The following is a 14,145-nucleotide window of genomic DNA, read 5'->3' on the forward strand; positions in this document are numbered from 1 at the left end:
GTTGAATTTATTCAACCATCTAATTGGCTTTATTCCATGCCAAATTTGCTCGTAATTCAGCATTTAGTAACCCTGTATTTAGGTGGGTTTGTTGTAAGGGTAGTGAGTGAGATAGAGTGAAGATTGCTCAAGAGTGTGCAAGAAAACAGAGACTCGCGACTGGGACTAGCGGGTGACTCGCGGCTGCAAGCCGCCAGAAGCAGCACACGTGCCAAGCATGCTGGAAGATGAACAGTCATGCTAGCTGGAGCACTACAGGACAAAACAGGACAACTGGCCATACGGTTAACTCGCGACTGGATATCGCGACTTAGTCAAGCCGCGAGGTCAAGCCGCGAGCCACCCCTGTTTTGTAAAACCTGACGTTTCACATTCCTCTCCCACTCCAGTATAAATACCCCTTTACCCATGATTGAAAGAGAGCTTCCAGAGAGAATTTTGAGAGAGAAACCCTAAAGAAAAACAAGATTGTTTCACCAACAATCTATACCTTAGATTCTCTTCAAATTCCTCTACTCTCTTCCTCTCCATTGTCAAATCCTTGAGAGGCATTATACCAAACCTGGTTCTCACCATCATTATCACTGTGAGACAGTTGTTTGGATTTCTGGGAAGCAGTTAGGAAGGAACCAATCTTCATTGGTTGATGCTACGGTCTAGTAGCGGAATCCGGGAAGCTAGAAAAGAAAAAGGTTCGGCGCAACCTCGTTGGAGCAAGAAGCTTGGAGGGCTTAGGTGCACTGGGTAGATTAGGCTTGGAGGGTCTATTACTGTCCTTGTATCCCAACTGTATTTTCTAGTAGATTGTTTACCGCTTGGAGGGCGGCGGAGAGGTTTTTCGCCGAGGACTTCGGTTTCCTCTTCGATAACACATCGCGTGTTGTCTTTGTGTTTGCATCTTCCTTCCTCTCTATCTTTGCCTTTTTATTATCTGCTGTGGTTTTATTTTGTTATGGCTTAGATAGTCTTTAACCAATTTCGTATTATAGCATGTGTTAAGTTTCCGTACACTAGTTGTTTGACATATTGCTTGTATTGGTTAAGTTGTATTTTGGGGGTCTAAACGTTCAAAGGTGTTTTGTACACGTTTTTTGAACTTTCAATTGGTATCAGAGCGGGTACACTGCTATTGGTTTCATTACCATTGTGTGATCCTTGACTCCCTTTTGAGATGGATAGGTCTCAATCCCTAAATGTACCTCCATATTTTGATGGTAGTAATTATGCTTTTTGGAAGGTTCGCATGAGAGCTTTTCTGTGTTCTATTGATGAATCCGTTTGGGATGCTGTTGAGATTGGTTGGACCAAACCTGAGGCAGCCAAATCCACATGGGATAAGGCAGCACTTGCTGCATCTAATGCTAACAGTAAAGCACTCAATGCTATTTTCTGTGGTGTGTCTCTAGATGAATTTCACAGGATTTCTCATATACCGTTGCCAAAGAAGCGTGGGAGATTTTGGAAACCACCTATGAAGGCACGAAGAAAGTGAAAGACACCAAGTTGCAAATGCTGACCACTCGGTTTGAGGAGCTCAAAATGAGTGAGGATGAGTCTTTTGACTCTTTCTATGGGAAGCTAAATGAGGTGGTTGTCAGTAAGTTCAACTTGGACGAGAAAACGGAGGACTCAAAGATTGTAAGGAAGATCCTTCGATCATTGCCGGAAAGTTTTCGTGCTAAAGTGACAGCAATTGAAGAGAGCAAGGACCTTGATGACATCAAAGTACAGGAGCTGGTTGGTTCTCTGCAGACTTATGAGATGTCGCTGCCCAATCAACGGAAGAGTAAATCTCTTGCTCTAAAGACCATTAATGAGAAGGTGGAAGATCAAGACTCATCGGGAGAAGATGTGGTTGACAAAGATGTTGCATACCTTGTCAAAAATTTCAGAAAGTTCTTGAAATTCAAAAATAATGGCAAATTTGATGATAAAAGAAAATTCCAAAGTTCTGGAAGGGAGAAGAGGGAATTCAAAAAGAAAGATGGAAAAGAATCCCAACCCACACAAGGTGTCACTTGTTTCGAATGTAATGGACATGGACACTTTAAGAAGGAATGTCCGAATTATTTGAAATCGAAAGGTAAAGTGTATGCCACGACCTTGAGTGACTCGGATTCGTCTGACTCAGAATCTGAAGAGAGCTGTGATGGAGAGGGGAACTATTCAGCTTTTATGACTATAGCTCATGGTGAGTCTTCAGATGAGTTGAATCTGCTTGTACGAGACCTTGGAGAACATAGTGATGATGAATCACTAGGAATTGTTGAAGAATCGGATGCTGAAGAAGATGAAAGCACAGCAAATCTTCAAGAGAATTATAACTCACTCTTGGAGAAGTCGGGTGAGTATACAAGGGTGGCCAAGGCTGCTGTGAGAAAAATGAAGAAAGCTGAGGAGGACTACAAAAGTCTCCTAATCCGATATAGGGAGGCCAAATGTGAGATAGAGACACTGAATGGTGAGTTGTCCGAATCTTACACAAATGTGAGATTTCTTGAGAATGAGGTTGTGCAAGCAAATGCTAAAATAGAGAGGGTCACCACCAAGAAGCTAGATGATGTTATCTCATCTCAAAAGAGCTTTTCAGACAAATCCGGATTGGGATATACCGGAGGAAGTAGTTTATCTGGAAATATCACTAAAGAAGTGAAGTTTGTAAAGGCCAAAGATCCAGTTGTAGCTGACCTTACTGATGAGAAGCTCGAGGTGGAGGAGAAGAAGAATGTGGTGAACCAACGGATGCTGAATCCCCGTAATCAATCTGTGGGCAGGTCTGAATCTCGTGCCAAGTCACGTCCACGACCACAAAGAGGTCCTAGAGGAACTTATGTGTGCCATTATTGCGGACTTCAAGGGCATACTCTACCAAATTGCCAAAAGCTGAGAGCAAAGAACAGTGCAACTCCTCAAAGGTCAGGAGGACCCAAAAATGATAGGAGAATTTGGGCAGGTGATCAATCTAGAGATCAAAATGGAGATCCCGGAATGATGAACGTGATGAAGATGATTGGTGCATTCACCAACTACTTGGAAAGCTTCTCACGACGGTTTGAAAGCCCTAACCCCCGTACCCAATCCTATAAGGAAATCACCCCAAACGTAAGTGACGTGTGGGTGAAAAATGGTACCCATGCATAAGCATTACAACATGTCCATGCATTAATACTTCCTATGCTTTGTGACAATGTTTGTTTGTTTTGCTTGCTGTTTGTTTTTTATGTTGGTTGTTTGCTTGTCTACTTGTGAATATTTTTAACTTTGTTTTATCAATCTTTTTGTTTCTTGTGTCAAAAATTCAAAAATCACATAAAAATTAGAAAATCAAAAAACTTGATTGACTTTGTTGAGTTTTGTCTCAAAACTTGTTTTGTCTTGTACCTTTGTGCTAATGGCTTTGTGCATTTTCGAGCATTGCTTGTTTTCATGCACTTATATCACTGTGGGAAAAATCTTGAAATCTATGTGATTGTTGTAAATAGATCTTCAAACTTGTCATGAATGATTAGTGAATGGTTATGTTGATCTTGAGACATGCATAGACTTGTGTCTATATATCTTCCCACTCTTTATTTTTGTTTTGCTAAAAAGAGCTCACCAAATGTAAATCTCCAAATGAAAAGAGATATTGAGCTGCAAAAGCCTGTCGCACATTCTAGTATTCGACTAGGAAAAAGGGTAAGCGACCTTATATTAAAGTGAATGTTTATTCAAAAAGCCAAAGGCTTGTTCATTAAAGTGAGATGTCAAATATCACTCTCACAATGAGAGGTGATTGTCTCAAAAGATCAAAAAGATCAAATGTTATGATTAAAAGTGGAGTAAAATGTAAAGCTCCAAGTCATGTTATCAAGTTTTGTGGGAAGTCATATATACATATTTCTATAATTGAGATAGGTCACATGATCTAGTGCTAATTATATATGTTTTGGTTGAATCGATCATTGAAGCTTCACATTAGACGAAGGGCTATCTCATTGTTGATATCCACACACAACACACAAGTTTATGTTCAATAAATGTCATATTCATTTGTGTGATTGTACTTGATGAAATGTGTTTTCACATGCTCAATCTTTGTTAATTCAAGCACAAAAAGATTTTTGAGTGTTTTAGGTGTTTTTGGAAAGTATTTTGTTTGAAAAATCTGAAAATTTCAAAAATCCTGTTTTGCCCTGTCTTGGCGGCTCAGTCGCGGGTATGTCAAGTCGCGAGCCTCAGTCGCATCTTCGCTGGTCATTTTTGGCGACTTGTTCGCGAGTGGAAGGTCCAGTCGCGAGGTTCACTCAGAGATTTTCGCGGCTCAGCTCGCGACTCACTCGCGGGTAGACCTTCCAGTCGCGAAAAACACTTAGAAAAATTTTCCAATTTTTTGTTCTTGTGTGCTTTGGCGGCTTGAGCTGGCGACTGTGTGGCGACTCAATCAAGTCACGAAAATCGCGTGTTTGGCAGAAACAGGAGCAGTTTTTAAACCTCTTTTCAGTTTTCCCTCGAACTTTTGTGACTGTTCATCTGCTCTCTAAACTATCTCCCTCCCAAACACTCCGTGCTCCCATTTCCAATCTCCATTGTTGCATTCTTGTAGCTCAAAATCTTCAAGTCACAGGTATGGGTTTTCAGTTTTGCACTCTTTTCTACTTGATTTGTGCTTTTCCCTTTGATTTTTCGCATATGTTTGTGATTTAGAAATGGGTTTGTGTTTCGGATTTTGCTCATTGTTCATGCTTAGCTTGCGAATGCTGCTGCTAGAATTTGATTTGATCTTAGTTGTTTCCTTATTGCTCTTCATCCTGTGCTTAGCTAAGTGTTTTTTTTATTTTATCTGAACTTTGAGCTGTTGAGTTGTTTCAAATTGTTCCTTTTGAGGCTGTGAGTTTTACTGTGCTAAATATGCATGTTCTATTGTGTTAATCTATTGGGAGCTTCTGTTAGTCTCAAAATACTGATTGTGTGTCATATCCATTTTTCCACTATATGTCTCAATGACATATATCTGCCTTTAGGATAGTTTCTCCATGTTGTTCATGTGTTTCCTATCTTAGGCTTGGTTTATCCATGTGATTGATCTAAGTAGCTTATTGGTTAAGTGTTCAAAGTTCATTTGTATGGATGATATCTCTTTGTTAATTACTTGGTACGGACTGGTTCTGCACATATATTGTTCTATGCTGTTGTGGCCTTTTCTGATTGATTCACAGATGGCTCCCTCACCTCCGAAGAAGAAATCTACTGCAAAGAAGGCTGACAAAAGATTAAAAATGGATTCTAAACTGTTTAGGTCAGTTCATCACTTTGAGAGATACAAGGATAACTTCTTGCATGCAGGAATTATTCAAGAAAGATTTGTAGATTTGGAGGACTTAAGACAAACCTTTATCCCCAGCTGTTTTGAAGGAAGAGGATGGGAAAAGCTTCTGAGTGATTTCCCTGTTGTGTGTGAACCCTTGATTAGGGAATTTTACTCAAATGCTGTGATAAAGGAGAATGAGTTAAGTTGCTGGGTTAGAGGTAAAGAATTCATTTTGGATGCACATGTCATAGATGATGTACTAGGGCTTGAAGGATTAGATGATGAAGAATTTATCAATTACAAGGATAGGAGTGTTTCTATTGAAACAGTTCAACAAAGGATAGGTTGGCAGAGAGAAGGGAAATGTTTGAATACCACTGCCTTTCCAGTGGACATGAGATGTCTAACAATAATCATGATGTTTAACCTCTACCCCATTAAGAAATTGACTACAATCAATTGTGCTAGAGCAGTTTTTCTGATGGATCTCAAAGAAAAGAATTTCATAGATATAAGTTCCCACATATATGACACTATTGTGGATGAGACAAGAACAACCTCTAGGCCAAAATTGATCTTTCCCAGTTTGCTAATGAGGATTTTTAGAAGGAAGGGTGTTCCAATCCCTCAAGACATCAGTCCCATGTCCACACCCTCTGTAATTAACAAGCTTACCTGCAAAAGGATCAGTGTTAGGCTTCCAGGAGAAGAAGATGAAGGTGATGAAGGAGAGGGTGTCCCAATGGAGACTGAAGCAGAGGCAGCAGGGCATGCATCCACCTCAACACCCAGGAGGAGTGGCAAAAGGTCTAGAGCATCAACTTCTTCAGATACACCTCCAGATGCTTTCCAAATCATTCTGGAACGACTTGATGGGATCAGAGAAGTCCAGACTGAGCACTCTAACAGAATGAGAGCCATGCAGGACCAGATTGATGTCTTGTCTGCAAAACTTGACAGCTTCACCAATCAGCCTGAACAGTGACCCTTTGGCCATTCCTGTCAAAAAGGGGGAGAAGTTTCTTTCTGTTGATAATGTCATTGATGATTGAGAAGCAGAAAAGCAGCTCTTAAGGAGGAGTAATGAGTTGAGGGGGAGTTGTCTAAATCAGAGACTTTGTTTATATATGTTTATGTCTTGGGTACTTTTAGTGTTTTTATGGTTTTGATACACTGTGTTTTGGTGTATAGTTGTTTCTAACTCATTACTTATACTCTTGGTTTAAACTTTAATATATTTTGATGATGTTATTCAAGATGTTTTTGTGGTTTGTACCCATGTGCTTTTGTATGCTTTTAGGGTTAATGTTTTATGCATAGTTTGTAGGCTTTATGGTATGTACCTTGCTTTATGCAGCCTTTATGCTATGTTGAAATCAGTACTTTAATCTAAATGTTCTGCATTTTGGTTTATGTACTGTCACTCTTGTGCCCTTGTAGGATTGTTCCTAGATGCATATGCCTTGTGTGTTATGCATTGGTTGAGTGTTGAGCATACAAGTGTCTTGCCTTGTGCTTGTTAACTTGTATGTCCTTGTGTTCATTCCAAGTGTGAATGAGCACTGTGATCACTACCTTGTGGTGTTCACTTGGTTGATCAAGCCATGGTTTGTTTCCTAACTCCATCTTTGCTTGATCACATATTGCCTGTTTCATATGCATTTATAATTTTCTGCTTACAATGATAATGGTGTATTGTTGTGTTTCAGGAGTATTATGTTCATATGATTCAAGTGCTTCACAGCTTCTAGAGTTAGGTGTGAGTGAGTTTTGTTCAACTGTTCCCAACTCACACGTTAAGTCTAGAGTCTGTTTTAGGGTTTTGTCACGGAATAGCCAAAGGGGGAGATTGTAAGGTTGAATTTATTCAACCATCTAATTGGCTTTATTCCGTGCCAAATTTGCTTGTAATTCAGCATTTAGTAACCCTGTATTTAGGTGGGTTTGTTGTAAGGGTAGTGAGTGAGATAGAGTGAAGATTGCTCAAGAGTGTGCAAGAAAACAGAGACTCGCGGCTGGGACTCGCAGGTGACTCACGGCTGCAAGCCGCCAGAAGCAGCACACGTGCCAAGCATGTGGAAGATGAACAGTCATGCTAGCTGGAGCACTACAGGACAAAACAGGACAACTGGCCATACGGTTAACTCGCGACTAGATATCGCGACTTAGTCAAGCCGCGAGGTCAAGCCGCGAGCCACCCCTGTTTTGTAAAACCTGACGTTTCACATTCCTCTCCCACTCCAGTATAAATACCCCTTTACCCACGATTGAAAGAGAGCTTCCAGAGAGAATTTTGAGAGAGAAACCCTAAAGAAAAACAAGATTGTTTCACCCACAATCTATACCTTAGATTCTCTTCAAATTCCTTTACTCTCTTCCTCTCCATTGTCAAATCCTTGAGAGGCATTATACCAAACCTGGTTCTCACCATCATTATCACTGTGAGACAGTTGTTTGGATTTCTGGGAAGCAGTTAGGAAGGAACCAATCTTCATTGGTTGATGCTACGGTCTAGTAGCGGAATCCGGGAAGCTAGAAAAGAAAAAGGTTCGGCGCAACCTCATTGGAGCAAGAAGCTTGGAGGGCTTAGGTGCACTGGGTAGATTAGGCTTGGAGGGTCTATTGCTGTCCTTATATCCCAACTGTATTTTCTAGTGGATTGTTTACCGCTTGGAGGGCGGCGGAGAGGTTTTTCGCCGAGGACTTCAGTTTCCTCTTCGATAACACATCGCGTATTGTCTTTGTGTTTGCATCTTCCTTCTTCTCTATCTTTGCCTTTTTATTATCTCCTGTGGTTTATTTTTTTATGGCTTAGATAGTCTTTAACTAATTTCGTATTATAGCATGTGTTAAGTTTCCGCACACTAGTTGTTTGACATATTGCTTGTATTGGTTAAGTTGTATTTTGGGGGTCTAAACGTTCAAAAGTGTTTTGTACACGTTTTTTGAACTTTCATAGCTTGTGACATTTTCCCCCAAATTATTTAGTTTGTGACATTTTACCCAAATCAACCATGCCATATTTGATTATTTCCCCAGAAAATTTGGCTATATTGTTGTGGCTATTAAGTATTACCGATAAAAATCTAAAACAGAAAATATTCAAATCGTAGAGAGAATTCTAGACTGAATGGTAAGCTTCTTATTGCTTAACCAAGAATGAAAAGGTATGTTTAACTAATACATTACTCTAATTTATATACAACTGGGCAGAAGAAAGATAAGAATGAAAAGAAGTGGAAAAAACTGTTACAAATCCTAACTAACTAACAGAAAAGCTAATCTATGAATAACATTAAGGCACGTTGAACGTTTTTAGACCCCTTAAATACAAACAGATTAACCTAGTTATTTAGCCAAGTGATTAACTTAGGCAAATTATTTAGATCTAGATTAATACAAGTAAATCATATCATTGAAATAGTGCGGAAAATAAAGAACACAATGATATGATAACTCGGGAAAACTAAACCAGTAAAAAATCTGAGAATGATTTAACCTATCTATCCTCAAGGTAAAACATATCCACTATGAAAGAATTGAAGTTTTACAAGAGTGACTTAGACCACTAATATCCTATTGCTACCTCGAGTAGAAAACTTACTACACGACCACATTATAGGTCTGAGTCCACGAATTACTTCTTTCTTGGATTCACAGCAACCACAAGTCCCACTTGTGTTTTTCTTTAAGCCCTTTATACAGCAACTAAAACAATCACTAAGCTCTCGACATCAATCTTGATCTTGATAATCCTAAGTAAGTATGAAGCCAAACACTTCTAGATCTCACAAGAGATTCATACACACAACATAAACAACAACAATAAAACGTGACTAGGGTTTTTCCTTTTATACTTAAGGCAAAACATAAAACCCTACACATCATATGGTCTTGAGCTGAGTTGGAAAATTCTATAGAAAAACAATCTGCACAAGTTTCGATCGATCGAGTCTAATTTTTGATCGATTGAGCCTTGCAGAAAGTGAATAGTAATTTTCTGCAATTACTCGATTCCAATTTTACAATAAATATACTTTGAGCAGCCTAAATCTAGACTCTAAGTTTTGATCATGGTTTGCTAACATTATACATTAAAGTTCTAATACATTTAGATCCTAAATCCTTAGAACCTAACGCACGTGTCAATTAGTTGCTTTAATATGTTATGGAATCGGTGTAACTAGCACGTGTTCAACTAATGAAAGTTTAATTAGTGTATAAAACACTATGAACGTTTAAACTCTCAATTAACAAATTACCAATTCAAGCCTAATATCAAACAATTATTGTGCGGAATATGAACATAAGCTTAAAACAGAACTGATAAACAATCTAAACCAAATAAAATCACATCCATAGCAAAAATTAAATGGCAAAGATTAAAGGAAGAGAGATGCAAACACAATGACAACACAACAATGTGTTATCGAAGAGGAAACCGAAACCCTCGGCGTAAAACCTCTTCGCCGCCCTCCAAGCGGTAAATAATCCACTAAAGAATGTAGTTGGGATACATGAACAGCAGAAGACCCTCCAAGTCTAATCTACCCAATGTACCTAAGCTCTCCAAGCTCCTACTCCAATGAGGTTACACTGAACCTATTTCTTCTTTAGCTTACCGGATTCCGCTACTTGACCATAGCATCAACCAATATGAAATTGGCCCCTTCTTAACTGCTTCCCAAAGCACCAAACAGCTTTCTCATAGAATGGGTATGGTGAGTAAAAGTTTTGGTAATGTACCTCTCAAGGATATAACAATGGAGAGGAAGAGAGTAGAGGAATTTGAAGAGTCTCTATGTGAAGATTGTGGATGAGTCAATCTTGTTTTTCTCTAGGGTTTCTCTCTCAAAATTCTCTTTGGAAACTCTCTTTATTTCGTGGGTATAAGGGGTATTTATACTAGGACGAGAGTGAAATACAAAGAGTCAGGTTTTTCAAAACAGAGCTGGTTAGCGGCTTGGCCTCGCAATTTGACTGAGTCGCGAGTTCAAACCACGAGTTAACAGAATGGTCAGGCTGGAATTTTTGTCCTATAGTGCTCCAGCTGGCATGACTGTTCATCTTCTCTGCACGCTTCACTCGTGTGCTGTAGTTGGCGGCTTGCCAGTCACGAGTCACCCGCGAGTCCCAGCTGTGAGTCTCTGCATCCTTGCACAATCTTGAGTATTTCTTCAGACACTTTCACTCACTACCCTTACATGATTTCCACCTAAATACAGGGTTACTAAGTGCTAAAATACAAGCAAATTTGACACGGAATAAAGCCAACAAGATGGTTGATAAAGTTCAACCTTACAACTAATCTTCCAATACAACATCATTTAATCTCACTTTATTTATTCTTTCTTCTTAACAGTCCCCCTCAAGACCACGGCTGCTTCTGATGTAAGAGCTGCTAGTGAGTCTTGGAAAGGTTTTGGGTATTTGATAGAAGCACTAAAAACATTCAACACACCTAATCTTTTTAACAAATTCATGAAAGCTGGCAAGCCACTTTAATGTGTTTGGTTCTTTCATGAAATACTGCGTTGGCTACTATGTGCAAAGCTGCCTTATTATCGCAATAAAGTAGAGCTGCTTTATGATGTTGTGTCTTGAAATCTTCAAGCAACTAGAATAACGAAGTTATCTCACAACATGTGGTTGCCATTGAACAGTATTCTACCTCAGCAGAAAATCTAGAAACGATTGTTTGTTTCTTAGACCTCCATGAAATCAAACTATTTCCCAAGAAAATACAATAGTCTGTTAAAGACTTTCTTGTGTTTGGACATCCTACCCAATCAGTATCACAAAATGCCTTCAATTGAAAATCTGAGTTAGCTGGAAAGTAAATTCCCTGACCAGGAGTGCTCTTTATCTACTGCAATATTCTCTGAGCTACCAACATGTGTGGTTCTCTAGGTTCACTCAAAAACTGACTGAGCCTGTGTATTGCATAACAAATGTCTGGTCTAGTCAAGGTCAAGTACATCATCCTCCCAATTAGCCTTCTATATTGTCCATAATAAGCTTTCCTTCATCATTGGACAATCTCAAATGTTGCTTCATTGGTATCTTTGCTAGCTTACAACCAAGCATACCTGAATCTTTGAGCACCTCCAAAGCATACTTCCTTTGATTAAGACTAATCCCCTTTTCATTTCTTGCTACTTTAAGTCCCTAAAAATACTTCAAAGCACCAAAATCTTTGATTCCAAACTTACTATCAGGCAACTTCTTTAACTCAGTCACACAATAAGGATCATTCCCTGTGATAAGAATATCATCAACATAAACCAAAAGGGCTGTGAAAGATGATCCCTTTAAGTGGACAAAAAGTACATAATCTGGTTTAGATTGTATGAATCCAAATTGTACAATGGTTGTAGATAACGTGGCATGCCATTGTTTAGAGGCTTGCTTCAAGTCATAAAGAGATTTCTAAGTTTGCATACTAGAGGTTTGTTACTAGCCAAATGACAGTCCCCCTTGCTATGAATACCCTGAGGCAATTGCATATAAACTTATTTATCAAGCTCACCATGAAGAAACGCATTATTAACATCTAGCTAATGCAATTGCCAACGTTTTACAGCAACAATAGACAATAAAACCCTCACAGAAACAAATTTAGCAACAGGAGAAAAAGTCTCTGAATAATCCAAACTCTCTTGCTGAGTATAACCATTTGCCACTAATCTGACCTTATACCTTTCCACTGAGCCATCTAGATTGTATTTGATCCTATAAATCCATTTGCAACCAATAGGTACCTTGCCAAAGGGTAAAGTAACAACATCCCAAGTGTGAGTTGTAACTAAAGCAGTGATTTCTCCAATCAGATGATTGAACGGCTTGGTGAAAAGATTCAAGTTCAGTTGTAGAAGAGGAAGCAAGAACAAAGGAATGGTGAGAAGTACTAAGATGAGCATTAGAGACATGATGAGCAATATCATAAGGAGCACTAGCAGTAGGTTTTGAAATAGAGTTGCAAGAGTAATCTTGCAGATAAGAAAGAGGTTTATGAGACCTAGAGGATTTTCAAAGAGGATAATCAGAGGGTGGAACAGGAGAAGAAGCTAATGGGAGAACAGATGGTGAGGCTATAGAACCAGAATTAGGACATTCAATAGAAGGTGTGCATATACTAGTATCTGCAGAATTTGCAAGTGATAAAAGAGGGGAATCTGGATCTGGTAATGAAAATGGAAGAACAGAAGTAGGGAAAATGGGAATAGAACAATCTAAATCAGAAAAGAAAGAATCAAAGGATCAGAAGAGGGATCATTTGAAGTTTCATTAGCAGAAGGAGGTACATCTTAGTGGACGCCATTGATGAATTTTCAAAGCTAAACAAGAATGCAAAGAAAACTTTGGAAGAGAAGGAAATTTTGGAAACTTTGGGAACGGACACGCTTAAGGCTCTGACACCATGATAAAATCTGAAACAGAAAATATCTAAATCGCAGTAAGAATTCTAGACTGAATGGTAAGATTCTTATTGCTTAACCGAGAATGAAAAGTATATTTAAACTAATACATTACTCTGCTTTATATACAACTGGGCAGAGGAAAGACAAGAATGAAAAGAAGCGGGAAAAACTGTTACAAATCCTAACTAACTTACAGAAAAGCTAATCTACCAATAACATTAAGGCACGTGTCAATTAGTTGCTTCAATCTGTTATGGAACCGGTGTGACCAGCACGTGCTCAACTAATCTTCCAATACGACATCGTTTAAGCTCTATTTATTTCTTCTTTCTTCTTAACAATTACTAAAGCCATTCTGAGAGAGAGACACACACGTAGAAACAAGAATGGGGGGAAGCAAAGGTATTTGTCAATTAGGAGAGATGACTTTTATAGGAGGGAAAATTACAAAAATTAACTCCTTTTTATTAGGAAATTACTGAAAAGAATAAACATGTATATATACCGAAACGTTATGGATTCACTGGCCAAATACCCTATTTTTCTTGGTATGCCCGACATTGACCAATGTAGCCTAATATGCGAACCAAGATGTTTCAAGTTTCAACCCCTTGTATCGAATCTCATATATGTAAGAAAAATACTAGTTTTATCAATCAATACACTATAGTATTGATAACTTTGTGTTCTAACCTTATAACAGTATCATTAAGATCCTCATAGTCTATTTGTCTGGGTGGAAAAATAAAATGATGAAAAATGAGAGTTTTCTATTATTTGGTGTGATGAAAATGAAGAATGATGGAAAAGTGGGTGGATGGAATTTTCCATCCATGCCCACCAAAAACTATCCTTCCAAACTGGGAGAAAAAAGTGGAGAGAGATTGTTTTGTACATGAAATTTACTATTTTATTTTTTGTAATTTTAATTTTTTCTATTATCTCTTTTTATGTAATAAGAGTATAATATTAAATTAATTCAAATCACATATTTTATCATTTCACTTTTCTATCATCTTTATCAAATTTATATGAGAGAAAATTATATATATATATATATATAAATATATATATATATATTATCTTTGCGCCATTCTAACATTTCTAGATTTCTATCTTCTTAGATTTCTATTTTAATAATCAAAATCAGTTTTTATTGTCAACTAGTAGTTAGAACTTAGAAGTGGTTACTTATCAAATGCCAAATTGAAAGCTGGCTTCTAGAAAACCATACCAAACACAGCCCTCAAAATCCGCTAGTTTTAGTTTTCAAATATGTTGTGAACGTGGTTATGTGGTCAATGAAGGTGTAAGACTTAGTAGTGAAATGTCAAAATGAGGACGATGGCAATTGCCTCATGTTAAACATGAAAAACGTGACGTTATAAAATTTGTACAATTTTTCAAAAGAAGCGGACACCTTTAACTCAACTG

This window comes from Quercus robur, chromosome 1, assembly GCF_932294415.1.
Source record: "Quercus robur chromosome 1, dhQueRobu3.1, whole genome shotgun sequence".
In the NCBI taxonomy this organism is placed as follows: domain Eukaryota; kingdom Viridiplantae; phylum Streptophyta; class Magnoliopsida; order Fagales; family Fagaceae; genus Quercus; species Quercus robur.